The sequence below is a fragment of the Kogia breviceps genome, chromosome 5 (assembly GCF_026419965.1).
Source record: "Kogia breviceps isolate mKogBre1 chromosome 5, mKogBre1 haplotype 1, whole genome shotgun sequence".
NCBI classification, from domain to species: Eukaryota; Metazoa; Chordata; class Mammalia; order Artiodactyla; family Physeteridae; genus Kogia; species Kogia breviceps.
The window spans coordinates 136,424,680-136,440,141 of record NC_081314.1 but is presented as its reverse complement, the minus strand read 5'-3'; the positions used below and the strand labels follow the sequence as shown (position 1 = coordinate 136,440,141).

Sequence of the window (15,462 nt, the reverse complement as noted above, 5' to 3'; positions counted from 1 at the left end):
CCAATCTAGACATGTCCCAGGGAGGAACAACAGGTTGCATGGTCCAGGCTGTCACAGCTGCTGGAGGAGCCCTGCTTTCGAGCTTACTATGGGCTCAAAAAGAACATGGCAGGTAGACATGAACTTGCTCCTGATTCCTCCTACCTCCCAAGGAACCTTTAGCAACTCACCCAACGGGACAGATAACCAGACTGGATCTGGTGATAGTTCTGGTGAAACTGACTAATAGACCCTTGTTGGTGGAGTTTTATGGAACAGTAATCCTCCGCTGGAGAAAAGGGAATATATTATTCATTAAGGTTTCTAGACACTGTCACGTGGGACTGCTGGGGGACATCATCACGCAGACATTTGAAATTCGGTTAATTTTACTATATGACCTTGCAGGTGTTATAACTTCTGTATCATTTTTTTTCTTATGGTTCCTTTACCTCTGCCATAAATAACCTGGTTTGGCTCTGGCTATTTGAATTTTTTTTTTTTTTTTAATTTATTGCCGGTTCAATTTGTTCAATAGACATAGGACCATTAACACGCTCTTGGTTTTGTTTTTTGTAAATGGGAATGTTCCCATTTCATTAAAAAATTTATTCGTATAAAGTTACACATAATATTCTTTCATAATATTTTTAAAGACTATAGCGTCTGTAGAAATGTTTCCTTTTTCATCTCTGGCATTGGTTATTTGTGCCTTTTCTCTTTTCTTCTTGATCAGCCTTGCTAAAGTATTATCAGTTTTATTGGTCTTCTGAAAGACCCAACTTTGGTTTTGTTTGTATTTTAAATGAAACATAAACAAACACTACTTCTTTTAAATTTACATGCATTTAAAAAATTCTGCCCTATGGAACTCTGTCAAAAAAGATTTTAAGATCCTTTAAAACTAAGTAACTGAGTCTACTAGTTGTATGAAGACATTATGTATTTATCTTTATGTGTCTTTGACATAATGTTTTTTAGTTTTATGAAAACATACCTTGTATTCTTGAGTATTACCCATGTTGGATCAAATTGTTGTAAGGTGGGTTTTGTATATTCACTGGGACACACCCTGCGAAATTGTTTTAGAAACATCTAACTAGAATTTACACAAGACTTACTGGTAACTCGGTGTGAATTGGAAGTGCTTTCAACCCGCTTAACAATACAGGTTAACTTTGTACTGAGGCACAGCAAGTTTGCTGTAATGACTGAGGAAGAATGTTTCATTTTGGGTCATATTTAATGCATGAGCCTTGGCATTTTGGTTTTCTCAGAAAATCTTTCTGAGTATGTGGCAGTATAAGAGCAAGAACTTCGGAGTCAGAAGGAGCTGGGTTTGAATTCCTGCTCTGTCACTTTTAGCTGAGTGGCCCCGGGAAAATTACCTAACCTCTCTGAGCCTGCATTTCCCCTGCTGTGAGATGGAAATAATGAAAACTGCTTTAGGGGGGCTGCTGTGAGATTCTTATGAGTTTTCATGTAAGGTACCTGCCTCGTGGTTTGGCACAAAGTAGACACTTATTAAATTGTAGTACACTGAGTATTTTCCTCTCCTACCCTTTTCCAATACTGTAGTTCTCTCAGTGCCTTCCTTCAAGGTTATAGCAACAGACTAAAACAATACCACTTCTATCATTTGTTTTTTTCTTCATTATGGGGAGATGGAATTACCAGGGGCACTTTCCATATTTTCAGTATTTTCATCTTATCCTAGTTGATTGGTGGTAAACTGGCTGTATATTTTTTCCCCTCCACTTTTAATCTTATCTTCCTGGGATCATTGTTATTTTTTCCTTCAGTTCATCTCACCTCCTTGAGGCTCTCACTTCTCTGTTCTTATTTCCTCCCTCCCTTCCTTTCTTCCTTCCTTCTTTCCTTCCTTCCTCCCCTCCTCCCCCCCCCGTTTTTTTTTTGCCGTCTTTCGTGTACAAATGAAATGGGTACAAAGCTCAAAACTTGGCAGAAACTGGTTTGTCAGTTAGTGGGGTTGCTTTTTTAAAGGAAAAGTTTGTTTAGTTACTCCAGAATTTAACTGGGAGGTAGACGGGGCTGGTGATAACCGTATCGATTCTGTATGGCCGCTGCATTTTCCTAGAATATTTTTCCTGAGCTTGCAGTTCCCCTGTGCTTTGGGGGGAAGTGTGGATTGTTGGATGCTACGGCTGATCTCATAACCAAGAAGGGAAAGGAAGAACACAGGGCGGAGGAGGTTGGCTGGTTAATACTCCTGCACAAAGGATTATAGCATTATTGAAGTCACCAAACTTTAGCTGTTTGCTCCGTGAGGTTTCTCCACTAGAAAGATCCTAGGGAATATATGGCATAATTAGTTAAATATTTATTTAGGCATCCAGTGTTGCAAAGTGCTGAACAGGGCACAGGAAAGGACCTTGAGCTGGGAAAAGGCTTTATGGTACGGTGTCATCATTGTTTGCTGCTCTGCCCAAGGAGTGAGTCTTGGTTTACATTTTGTGGAGTGAATTGGCCTCTGCCATGGAGTTATTTTCCAAGACAGCAGATTGATTAACTAACTACCCTTGGTCTGGCCTGTCCGCTGTGACCCCCGTGTACTGACCAACAGCACTGGAGCTGCTGTTTGTTTTCGCTGGTGTTTTTATGAGGATGGAGAACAAGAGGGCCCCTAGTCTTCTTTAGTGTTTTACAGCACCGCTTCCCCAGTTTATTTTGATTCTCTTGCTTGAACACAGAGCATGAGCGTGGTGTGCATTGGTAAAACTTTTGGGGGAGAGGTGATCACTTTTGGAAAGCTGTATTTTTTAATGGTTCGGGATGGATTTGTGAGATCTTGGACTAGATCATAGAGCCTCATGTGATACCTTGGAATCATACGCTTTGGTGTTTGAGAATTCTGACTTTCATCAACTATGAGATTTGGGTGGGCAAAAACAAGCATGGCCACAGTGTTTTCTACAAAGCCTTAGTGGAATAAGGGCCTGGTAAATGCTTCTTTGACTATTAAAATATGAATACTAAATACTGATTTTTATTTAGTGTCTACAACATACGAGGTACTTTTCCTGTATTATCTCATTAAGGTTTCAGAGGAGGAGCTTGCAACCTCTAGAGGAATATAAAAAATGAGCACAAAACCCATTCTTTACCTGTGTCTGCTCTTGTAGGTAGAGCCGCAGTGGACTGAGGCCCACCTTTCTAGATCCGAAGGCCAGGAGGAGGAGGAGGGTTGGTACCGTAGGGTGTGGTGCTCTGAATCCTAGCCTCTCACCTAGAATGTGAGCCGCCCCTGTGGATGGCACATCTGGAGATCTTGAGAAGCCTCTTCTTTTTGGGATGGGGTGAGTGGGGTGTCTGCTGAAGGCTGGGACGTGAAGAGTCAAGCTTTTAAAGACCTTCTTGTCTTACGATCCTGCCCGAATCCTCCTGTTCCAGGACAATAGGAGGTTCATTATTTGTGACTGTTGTTTTGGTGGGAAGAGGGGGGGGTTCTGATTCTACCCAGTCAGAATCTGAGGCTTTGAAATGGATTTCCTGGGAACCTTCTGATGCGGGCTCCCTTTCCTCTTGGGTCATTCGCACGGGCAGGCCAAGTCTTTCGGGCTTGATGAGGAGGGGGTAGGGGTGCACCCCAAGTCAGGGCCACCGTGAGCTGGGTGAGTCTGCCCCTTGTGACCCTTCACCCTTGTGCACTGATTCCTTATGCCTTGAGTCGTGAGGAAGAAGCCTCCCGTTGATTCTCAGATTCTGTTATTTTAGAGACTTTCCAGGGTAACCTTTGGACAGCAGCAGGGGAAGCTTGGTATCGGAACGGGCTTTTTCTGGGCTGTTGGACATGAGATCGTGTTCCTTTTAACAGAGAGGGTGAGCCTCCATCTAAACTTCATCTAGACTGGGAAGTGGGCGTGGTTACAGTGGAATATTTCACGTGGGCGTCACTGCTGTGCTCCGATGGGATGTCATCATTGCGTGAGAGGCGAGGGGCTTCCCGCTGGAAGGATCCAACGGTAAAGGAGCACGATGTGCGGGCACTCGGGGAAAAGAAATCTGCTCCGGAGACCCCTTTCCTACTTCCTGTGTGTGGCATGAGGCTCTTCTAGGCAAGTCCAGCAAAAAGGGGCCTGTGCTCTTCACTTCCTTCTGCCATGTGGGGACCGTGACGTGTACCCTGAGCAACCCCCCTCTACTTCACTGGGAGAGAATGATTTAGACCAAAATGGGATTTATAACTACACAGAGTTGTACTTATTCTTTTCAAGTTTGCCTTCCTCGCATGAACAAAGCCACTCATGCCTTGTTAGTAGGTCCATAATGCTGTATTACTTAACATGTATCAGATTTTGGTCCTGTGCTAGTTGATCCAGGATTTGAACAGAAGATGTGACTACCGATTTGATGGAGAGGGTGAATCACAGATGCTTCCTGAGGCATGAGCCCTGCAAATTTAAAAAAAAAAAAATTGTTTTTTTAAACTGTATTAAGAACGCAACATGTGATCTACCGTCTGATCAGATTTTTAAATGTACAATACAGTATTAGCAATAGGTACAGTATCTTACGGCGAGTCTCTAGAACCTACCCATCTGGCGTCACTGGAATCGAATACCTGTTGATTAGCACCTCCCCATTCCCCCTCCCTGCAGCCCCTGGCAACCACCATGCTGTCCTTTACTTGCATGAGTTAGACTATTTTAGATACTTCATATAAGTGGAATCACGCAACATTTGTCTTTCTGAGACTGGCTTATTTCACACAGCATAATGTTCTTAGCGTTCATCCATACAGTCACATATGGCAAGATATCCTTTTTTTTTTTTTTTGCGGTACGCAGGCCTCTCACTGCCGTGGCCTCTCCCGTTGCGGAGCACAGGCTCCGGACGCGCAGGCTCAGCGGCCATGGCTCACGGGCCCAGCCGCTCCGCGGCACGTGGGATCTTCCCGGACCGGGGCATGAACCCGCGTCCCCTGCATCGGCAGGCGGACTGTCAACCACTGAGCCACCAGGGAAGCCCTATCCTTCTTTTTTTTTTTTTTTTTTTCGGTACGTGGGCCTGTCACTGTTATGGCCTCTCCCTTTGCGGAGCACAGGCTCCGGACGCGCAGGCGCAGCGGCCATGGCTCACGGGCCCAGCCGCTCGGCAGCATGTGGGATCTTCCCGGACCGGGGCACGAACCCACATCACCTGCATCGGCAGGCGGACTCTCAACCATTGCGCCACCAGGGAAGCCCTATCCTTCGTTTTGAAGGCTGAATAATATTCTGGAGTGTGTCATGCACGCGTGTGCACACGTGCACACATGTATACCGCCTTTTTGCCGCCTTTTTTCCCCCTCATTCCTCCATCGATGGACATTTAGGTGGCTTCCCCATTTTGACTACTGTGAATAATGCTGCAATGAACAGTGCTAATATCTTTTTGAGATCCTGCTTTTATTTCTTTTGGGTAAATACCCAGATGTGGGATTGCTGGATCATATGGTAGTTCTGTTCTTAACTTTCTTCTGTGACGGCTGCACGCTTTTGCATTCTAATCCCCGTAGTTTGTAGTTTCCCACCAGCATCGCAGGCCTGCTTTTCGGGTCTTGGTGACCTGTTCTTCCTGTCTTACCTGTTCTCCTGGCCGCCTGAATCCAGACTGGCAGCTTTAGTCATGCCTTTCTCAGTGTCTGCACATGGCAGCCTGGAGACCTCGAGCTCTGTTTTACATCCCATTGTATTGTCATAATTGGGTTACTGGCTTTTCTTTAAGGGGTAAAAATAATATAAAGGATAATAAGACAATAATGATAGAAACAACAAGTAACCCCTTGAGCACATGCTGTCCGTGCTCTGTCCGCATCCTTTCAGATCCACGTTATCTTTCGTGCATATAAGCTTCCCCTACGCGTGCTTTCAGCCCACCAGCCAGCAACCCCTTCTCTTTGTTGGCCAGCTGGCCTCAGGGTTTGATTTCCCTTTGACTGGAATCCTGGTACCCCTGGGGCAGTCCTCAGCAAGGGCTGACCATCAGGAGGGCACAGGTATTTCAGGACATCTCTGAGGTTTCCCCTGTCCCGTCTCCAAAGAGCCCCTGTGGCTTCCTTCTCCTACTCCCCAAACTGGTTTTCTCTGGAAATGCTTCTAATAAGTAACTTAAACACGAATTCTCATCTGTGGCTTAAGTAACTTTTTCCAAGTAACATCATTAGAAGCCGGGTGGAGCTAGGATTTGAAACCCAGTCCGGGGGCTGTGCTCTTAACCGGAACGCTTCGGTGTGTCTCTCCAAGGCAGGACTACTCACCCTCTTCTGTATATTTGCCTCGTCGTGGATTATAATGACTGCCTGACTGCCGTGGGGTGTTTTGTAAGTGCTTGCTTGATGAGTGGCTGCACGACCCGGCCGAACTCTGCGCTGTCCCCAAACAGCCTTACTGAGTCCTGTCTCTGGGCAGGTGTCCACTGGCTCTCCTCCTGGAGTGACCTTCCCCCAGCCGTCTTTCAGAGTCAGCGCACGCCCACCTCCTCCTTGCTGCCTTTCCAGCCTGTTGCAGCCCAGAGTCATTTTTTTTCCCTCTCGAACCAGTATTATTTGTCAGATGTTGCCTTGTCTATCTTCTCTCCTCCCAACCCGACTGTAAATCCTGGAGTTCTGTGATGGTCCCCAGAAACCACACAGTAAGCGTTTGGGGATTTGATTCTTCGGGGATTAATCAAAACCTGGTCCAAGCTGTCCAAAGAAATGCCACGTTTGTTTCCGGGTTCTAAGAATGAAGGGAAATCATGAGGTCAAGGGACAAAACTGAAAAAATGAAATAAGCGAGGCGGCAAATCTAAACATCGTTAGACCATTTTTGGGTAAAAGCCTGTGTGTGCGTCTCCACGCTGCAGCTGTTCAAGCTGAATCACAGGGTGGATGGATCACCTCTTGGCTTCAAGCACGGTGGCTAGCCGTCTATCCCTGGAGGGAATTTAAGCAGATTTATGTGATGAATAATGTAGCTTCTCTTCCACTTCTTGGGATGTGGTTTGACAAACTTTATGAAAATGGTAGGTGAAGCATGTCAAGTGTCCTTTTCCCCCCCATTTGAAAAATAACCATGATGTCCCTCAGTAGAGTTTGTGTGTTGAATTTGAGCTGGTGGCCTCACCGTCCACAGGGACCTCTCCTCGTTGGCCAACTGGGTGTGCCCCCATCGTGAGGTCCTGGAAAGAGGGCTGGGCTAGAACGGAAGATGCGGAGGAGCAGAGACCACGACATTGCGCACCTACTGTGTGTCTGGGATTCTGCTCGGTGCTGTCAACAGAGTCTGTGATCGAACCTCACCACCACCTTGGACGTGCTGTCCTTCCCAAGTCCAGCTTACGGAACCCACGTGACTTCGCCAAACTCACACCGACGTGGTGCCCCTGGATTTGAACTGTGGTTTATCTGACTTTTATATCCATGACCACTCTCATGCATCTTGACCTGCCATTCTAGATATAGACAGAGGTGTTTAGGTGAGGATTCTAGAATTCTGAGACTCCTGGGTTTGTTTCTGATCGCTTTCTACCTTAGCCAATTCCTCTTAGTACTTCACCGTTCATGAATTTGATAAAGTCAGTATTGCACGAAGGACCATGTTTAGGTAGGACTTTCTGGGGGTGAGTTGTGTAACATTTGAAAAATATTACAAAATTACTGCAAAATTAGAGAGCTGATTTTATTTTTAGATGCCGACCCACAGGTGAAACATATCAAACCGGGTCCTTGCACACCCTCAGGAAAGTTAAATAGTTTCAGCCTTCTTTTTAAGAAGGAACCTCTCCAGCCAGACTGAGGGCTTTCTTGTCACTTACTCTGTAGCACATGCAGCCTGGGGTGTCCTTGCCTTGGGTATGATGCAGCAGGAGGCCCTGGATTCTTTGGTCGGCCAGTCTCTCTCCTGCCCACATTGCATAAACATTGGCATGGCAGGGACAGATGGCCACTCCGGGGGCTCCTTTGATGTCACATTTGGTTGCCTGGGTAGGGGGTAGGGGTGGTTGCCGCCAGTCTCCGTGGGAGGAGAGGCTGACTGGGAGATACCCACTTGACAGTGGGTAAACAAAAGCTTAACTCTCGAGGAGCTGGGTGCCCTGATACGTGTGTGGGCTGGGCTACAATGGAGTCAGGTTTACATAAGTGTGTTTAGCTTGGGAGGAAGCCAATCAGCGCAAAGCACAGGCTTTCCCCCTGCTCCTAATTGATGCTCGTGGAGTTCGGTTTTATTATGAGAATGTGAATGGACTGGGGTGGCCGAAGAGAGAGATGGGACTGCAGATAATTACTTTCAGAGCTAGAAAAAAAAAATTGATTCCAGAGGCCTGGGTTATCTTTGCTGGAGGTGCAGGTGAAAGTGTCTGAAATCCCAGGAGAGTTGAGATAGGGCGGTGGGGACCCTGTTATCAGTGGGCCCCTTTGCTGGTCCAACAGCATCAATCTGTGTAATGGGGACCGAATGCTTTTTGATGGAAATGGGAAGCGTGGTAAAGAAGAAGCCCCAGACAGGGAGGGCGTGAGGCAGCAGAATCACGCCTGGAAGAAAAATCAAGGGCTGACAGTCTGTGACAATCAAATCGTTTGTGGTTTTAGCTTTAGAAGGAACACTGGAGGTAATTGCAATTGCCTGCGTGCAAACCAAGCATGGAGTTCCATCTAAGTGGAAAAGGCAAAAGCCATCAGGGTTGATTGAAAGCTTTTCCTAGTCCAGCCTCTGGGTAATAACTGTTGCTATGCATTTCTCTAATGCATTTACAAACCAAATTGAGATAATGTATTCAAGTTAACAGACTGACATCTAGTTACTAGGCTTCTTACTGATTGGGAGCCGGGAGGGGGGTTAGTTTATTTATTCATTCATTCCACAAGTCACTCATTGGGTAGCTATGGGTATTGTCCTTGGAGGTGTCCTCGGGTGATGCAGTGAGGTGTGAGCACAGCTCACATCCCCTCAAGGAGCTTATAGTGTAGAAGCGGAGAAAAGATAATGCCACGGGAAAGTTAGTAGGGGGCCAAGTAAGAGAGAGATCATCTAGAATTTTGGTGCATAGGAAGGGTCAGGACATTTGTCATTCAATGGTGAAATGATTGGGAAAATCATTAATAATAATGTGATTACTAATTTCTCTTGTTTATTAAGTATTTGCTCTCTGCCTGGCACAGTTTTAAATGCTTAACAGGAAGTAACACATTGAATCTTCCCAGTGACCCAGTCCAGCTTTACAGGTGAGGAAAGTGAGGCAGAGAGAGAGAGAGAGAGAGAGAGAGAGAGAGACATAGACATAGACATAAGGGTGACATAGCTGTGCACAGTTAAGTCCAGGTAGACACGTGGGCAGTTTGCACACCCAACTCCCCCAGGCCTCTGTGCTTCTCCCCAGATCTGATTTTCCTGTGTTGCTGGGACAGTCAGTACATCTTCAGTGGTTCTTTCTAAGAGTCAGCAGCAAACAACCAATATGGGAGCTTAGTTTCTGCTTCACTCTTTGCAGTATTTAGAGGAATCTAGTTTGTGTGGATGCCTTATGGGCCATTCAGTCATGAAAAGATCTAACCTACTGACTTTTTAGATCCTTGGAGGGTGATTTTAAGTATCATATAAATAGCATGAATATGAACATGGGAGTTTTATTCCTCAGTTCCTTGGTGGTGGTTCTATTGTCAGTGTTGATACTGCTAGAAATTATCTCCTGCTAGGGCACAATGAGTTTTCTCTTTTGGCGAATGGTCATTTTTATTTTTTTAAAAAATTAAGTGAGGGGGCTTCCCTGGTGGCGCAGTGGTTGAGAGTCTGCCTGCCGATGCAGGGGACGCGGGTTCGTGCCCCGGTCCGGGAAGATCCCACATGCCGCGGAGCGGCTGGGCCCGTGAGCCATGGCCGCTGCGCCTGCGCGTCCGGAGTCTGTGCTCCGCAACGGGAGAGGCCACAGCAGTGAGAGGCCTGCGTACCGCAAAAACAACAACAACAAAAATTCAGGTGAGGAAGGTAAATAAACTCAGTCATTTGTGTTGAAACAAAATGATTATCATTATTTGCTAGTGTTTATTCAATAAAATATGGAAAGAACACTGGGCTAGAAGTGAAGAGACCAAAGTTTTCTTGACTTGAGCTCTTCCTAACCCTTGGACATTTGGTGAGCCAGTTGCTTGGGTCAGGAAATTATATCCTTGGGGTTCTTGTGACGTACAGAAGTTTCTTTCTATATGGTAAGCCTGTAATAGGGGTATTATGTATCAAGACTCAACTTTTAGCTTGATATTACGGCGTTGTTTATTTAAACATGTTGCTTTAGACCTGGATGCTGCTGGATTTTGTTTTTGGTGTTGTATTTAAAATATTGTGTTCTTTTCTGGTTGTGATTGCTTTCCTTCCTTCCTTCCTTCCTTCCTTCCTTGCTTCCTTCCTTCCTTCCTTCCTTCCTTCCTTCCTTCCTCCCTCCCTCCCTCCCTCCCTCCCTTCCTTCCTTCCTTCCTTCCTTCCTTCTTCCAGGAGTAGGGGGTTTCATATAGGATGGAAATGGAAACTAAAGAAGAGATTGGATCTGGAAGTAATTTTCAGCAGTGGAGAAATTAACCAAAAATGGGGAAACACACCATTTTGTTGCTAGATAAAGGGAACGTGGGAGTGAATACTTGCTTTCTCCCAGTAATCAGATACATTATACATGGATTACTTTTTCATTGGGACTTTATGGTTTAAAAGAAAGCAAAAAGCAGATCTGAATATTAAATATTTCCGTCTTTTCAAGAACACATCAAGTTGGCATTTAAACTCGGATTGCCTGACTTTTATTTCTACAATTTGAAATCAGATTGAAATCCTGCAAGTGGGGGCATTTAGTTCAGGTGACCCCTGTCAATTTATCCACCTGGCCTCTTCTCTGGTCTTTTTTTAAACTCACAAATGGGAGTGGGTGTGAAAGCCCAGGAATACTTTGAATGTGGTAGATACAGGATGTGGGAAATTTGTCTGCAAAATGTCAGCCTTGAGTAGACATTTTGTAAATGTCTACATTTACAAATGTAAAATGGAAGGCCTTCTGAACTGCCTTGTGATTCGATTTGACTTTTTAAAGCTGGTGTGGTACGGTCGAGGATTTCGGTCCTGAGTAGTATGGTTGTGTGGGAATTCATTTTGACTTTAGAAATTGAGAATGAATTTTGACTTTAGAAATCGTTGAGAAGTGGTTTCTCCTGGTGTTTCATGTCCTACACGTTTGGGCTCTTGGAGACCATCTTTGCTCACGTTTCCCCTGAGAGGTGCTGTGGCTGGTGGTCCTTTGAGCTGTGAGGGCCTTAGGGCCTGCAGTCTGTGTTTGGAGGTGGTACACTCCTCTTTTCTAAAGAGATGGATCTCTCTGACTTGAGATGCCCACCTTTCTCTGGTTTTTGTTTAATAGTTAGTATGTGGATGTTGACATAGTTGGTTGAATGCATGCTTATTTTTCTAATTTGTTTCTATACCTGTGTCCAGGGACTTTTATGAATCTTTGTCTGGAAATTTGTCATAATCTTGGTCAAATACTTGGTGGAATGTCCAGATGCATTTACCAGTTAGCAATTGTTGTTAGTGCCTACTGGGTGCCTTACTTAGTGAGAGGCTCATGGAGTTCAGGCATGGATGGATACGTCAGGTCTGGTGGATCCCACAACAGAACTCAGGGGCTGGTGGTACCAGTTGGGGAAAATGGACTAAGTGTAATGGAATTGACAAGGAAGTCCCACAGAGAGACGTTCTTAATAGGGACAAAAGAAAATATTCAAAACCTGTATGATGTTTCAGAGTTTATAATCCATTTGAAGTGCTTGAAAAAACCATAGTGTTGGAAATGAATTCATGTGTGTATAAAACTAAAACCAGACTTCTTTGACAAATTTAACTTCTCAAAAATATTCTTAGAAAGAGGGACTTTCTTCGAGAGTGTGAAGCCTATTTTGTCTTCAACTCACTAAGGTTGTGCTTTACATCTCTCTCTCTCTCTCCCTAAGCTGCTATTAAAAACGTACAAGCATCCACACAAAAACCCTGCACACGGATGTCTGTAGCAGCTTTATTCATAGTTGCTAGAACTTGGAAGCAGCCAAGATGTCCTTCAGTAGGTGACTGGATAAATAAACGGTGGAACATCCAGACAATGGAATATCATTCAAGCCGTGAAAAGACATGGAGGAAACTTAAATGCATGTTACCCAGTGAAAGAAGCTAATCTAAGAAAGTTACATACTGCATGACTCCAACCATATGACACGCTGGAAAAGGCAAAACTGTTGGGGGTGGGGGGCAAGGATGAATAGGCAGAGCACAAGATTTTTTCTTTTTAATTAAATTAATTAATTAATTAATTAATTAATGTCTGTGTTGGGTCTTCGTTGCTGCGCGTGGGCTTTCTCTAGTTGCAGCAAGTGGGGGCTACTCTTTGTTGCGGTGCATGGGCTCATTGCGGTGGCTTCTCGTTGTGGAGTGCGGGCTCAGTAGTTGTGGCACAGGGGCTCAGTAGTTGTGGCTCATGGGCTCTGGAGTGCAAGTTCTGTAGTTGTGGCTCATGGGCTTAGTTGCTCCGTGGCATGTGGGATCTTCCCGGACCAGGGCTCGAACCCGTGTCCCCTGCATCGGCAGGCAGATTCTTAACCACTGCGCCACCAGGGAAGTCCTTAAGGATGCGGTTTTTGATGAACTGATTCCTTGGGTAGATTCCATGTGAGCCAGTCTTCCCTGAGTGGGGCATGGTGAGGGAGGAGCTGGGCTTGATAGTATTTGAAAGTGCTGTAGTCTGGGGACCAGAAATGGCCCAATCCTGCCTTGATCCTGTTACCTTTCTTCCAGCGGTCGCTATGTGCACAGGGCACATTAATGTGGAAGTGAGTGAGTTCAACGCTTTTTCCAGAAGTTTACGTCAGCATTTCTCCTTGCAGGTTGCCTCTTACTTTTTTGAAGTCATCATTCATGTCTTCAACGAATATTTATCGAGCCCCTCACTTAGGGCCATGTGCACTTCCAGGTTGTGAGGGTATAGGAGTGAGCAAGACCCAGAAGGATCTCTGCACGCGGGTGTAGACATTCCAGGGGCGGAAGATAGGCAGTGATGAAGTAGGTCAGACGTGGAGTGTGTTGGCAGGTGATCATTGTGGTGGAGAACCGGGGAGCTAGGAAGGGAGCTAGGAAAGCGCTGGGAGTTTGAACTTTTAAACAAGGGGGTTGGGGGGGGATTGCATGGGTGACTTCGAAACAAAGATGGCAAGGGGTTAAGGGAGTGAGATCTTTTGTTGACAGGTGGGGAGTGATGCAGGTAGAGGGGCTGAGGTTGGGCCTGGCATGTTGGAGGCCACTGGGACCTGGCTGGAGAGAGCAAGGGCGAGACTCCAGGGGCTGAGTGCGGTCAGGGGAGGGGGCGGTAGGAGGGAGGCCTTTGGAGGATGATGGGTGGGGGAGACATGATCTGACTGAGGTTTTAATAAGGATCCCTCTCTGCCTGCAGTGTTGAGAGTAAGCCAGACAGCCTTCTCCGTCTCACCCTCCTGGCCAGTAATCCTCACGTCTGAGCAGTGATTCGACTTTGTTACGGCTCACGCAGCCCTGATCCCACTGGTGCTACGGGGTCTCTGTTAGTAAGTGTTTTGTGTGGTCGTTTGTTTGTTTGTTTTTGACTTCTCTAGGTGCAAATCTCTTTCTTTATAGCTGATGAGGAAAGGGACTTTCATCGTGCCAGGGTAGGTAGCTGATGAGTTCCATAAGGAGTTCAAGAGTGCTCGAGAAATGCCCCAAGATCATTTAGGGTTCTCTTGCAGTCAGATGCGTCGTTTACCTTCAAGCCAGAAAACTCCTCCTCTTCTTTTGCTCTGAGAGCCCCTTTCTTGTCTGTAATCAGGTTCGACTCTCTCTTCCACTTCACACACCCCATTTTGGTTCAGTCTGATAAGGTTTTGGTTCTTAGAAAAGGGAACCGTTTGTCATATGTGTTACCTTCTCATGATGGCCTGAACATAGATGGAGGATATCTGAGCCTTTCAAAAATCCCTTCCTAAATATTTTGGTGTTTGACCCTCGTTAGCCCATTTTAAGTGGCATGCGGTGAACGTGTCCACAGATGTTAGTTTACCAGTGTGCTTTGAACAGAATAATAATAACTTTCACATCTGGTCCCCTTTTCATCTAGGGATCTTAAATCCCAAGTGCACGTTAATTAAACCTCACATCAATGGAAGGTAGGGAAGGGATGGAAGGGGATGGCTTTAATCACCACTGCAAAGAACTTAGAGGGAGGCCTCTGGGCCCAACACAATAAGAGGGATTTTGCATTTCACAAATGCCTTTCATCCAGAATCTTAAATCCTTGGCAAGTATTACCTGGTGAGTAGTGTATTATCATGCACATCTACAGCTATAGGGACTTGCCCTATAGCTGTACTATCATTTCAGAGGACTTCTTTTTTCCTAGTTCATGGGTCCTTATGGCTTATTATGGATTGTCTGGAATCTCATAGTGTGGACTGAAGCATGGTAGAGTTGACTGATACGGTTGTTTGATTTTCTTTCCATCTTTTTGGTTTGGTATTCCAATAGGTAGGGAGTTCCTTTTTCAATGTCAGCTGCGTTCCAAGTTGGTAATGGATAATTCTCATGTAGGGGCCTCAGACGTCTCCCTCACCTTAACCTTGTTTCTCCAGAAAGTTTCCCAAGTGAATTGGGTCAACAGAAAGGCAGGAGAGAGCCATGTCTTCTCTCCAGAAGAAGCTGAGTTCATTCCTGATAAATGAGGGCATTGGTTTAAAAAATGGAGCAGAACAAAAAAATAATGGTCACGTCACTGATGGATGGAGAATTCAACTGCTAACCTGTGGGAGGGAAGTGAAGGATCTGGCTCTTGCCAGGATCAGAGTGTTTATATGCACAGCCGCAGTCCTTCTGTAGCCAGAGCCAGGGGTCTTTCCACAAGGGGACGCTGCATGGCAGTTGGGAAAGGCAGACGTCGGCAGCACATGGGAATGGTGTGAGATACACAGTTTGCAGAGAGATGGGCTTCTTTATTTGATTTGATTTGATTTGATTTTTTAAAAATTGAATTATAGTCAATTAACAATGTATTAATTTCTGCTGTACAGCAAAGTCATTCAGTTATATATATATATATATATATATATATGCATTCGTTTTATAAAAATATTCTTTTCCATATGGTTTTTCATAGGATACTGAATATAGTTCTTTGTGCTGCACAGTGGGACCTTGTTGTTTCTCCATTACATATATAATAGCTTACATCTGCTCACCCCAGCCTCCCAACCCCCTCCCCCTTGGCAACCACCAGTCTCTTCTCTATGTCTGTGAGTCTGTTTCTGTTTGTAGATAGGTTCATCTGTGCCATATTTTACGTCCCACATATAAGCGATATCATATGGTATTTGTCTTTCTCTTTCTGACTTCATTTAGTATGATAATCTCTAGTTCCATCTATGTTGCTGCAAATAGCATTATTTCATTCTTTTTATGGCTGAGTAATATTCCG

General features: G+C 45.2%; 1 protein-coding gene across 4 annotated transcripts in view; it reads left to right on the top strand.

The window, feature by feature from the left end:
• Positions 1-15,462, top strand: part of TIAM1 (TIAM Rac1 associated GEF 1) — a 418,422-nt gene that overhangs the window by 207,497 nt on the left and 195,463 nt on the right. Inside the window, exon 2 of one of the 4 annotated variants that reach the window (XM_067034988.1) lies at positions 13,435-13,564. The exons of the other annotated variants lie outside the window; for them this stretch is intronic. The gene's annotated coding sequence lies outside the window, so the exon portion shown is untranslated. The remainder of the gene's footprint in view (positions 1-13,434; positions 13,565-15,462) is intronic. 4 annotated transcript variants of the gene reach the window in all.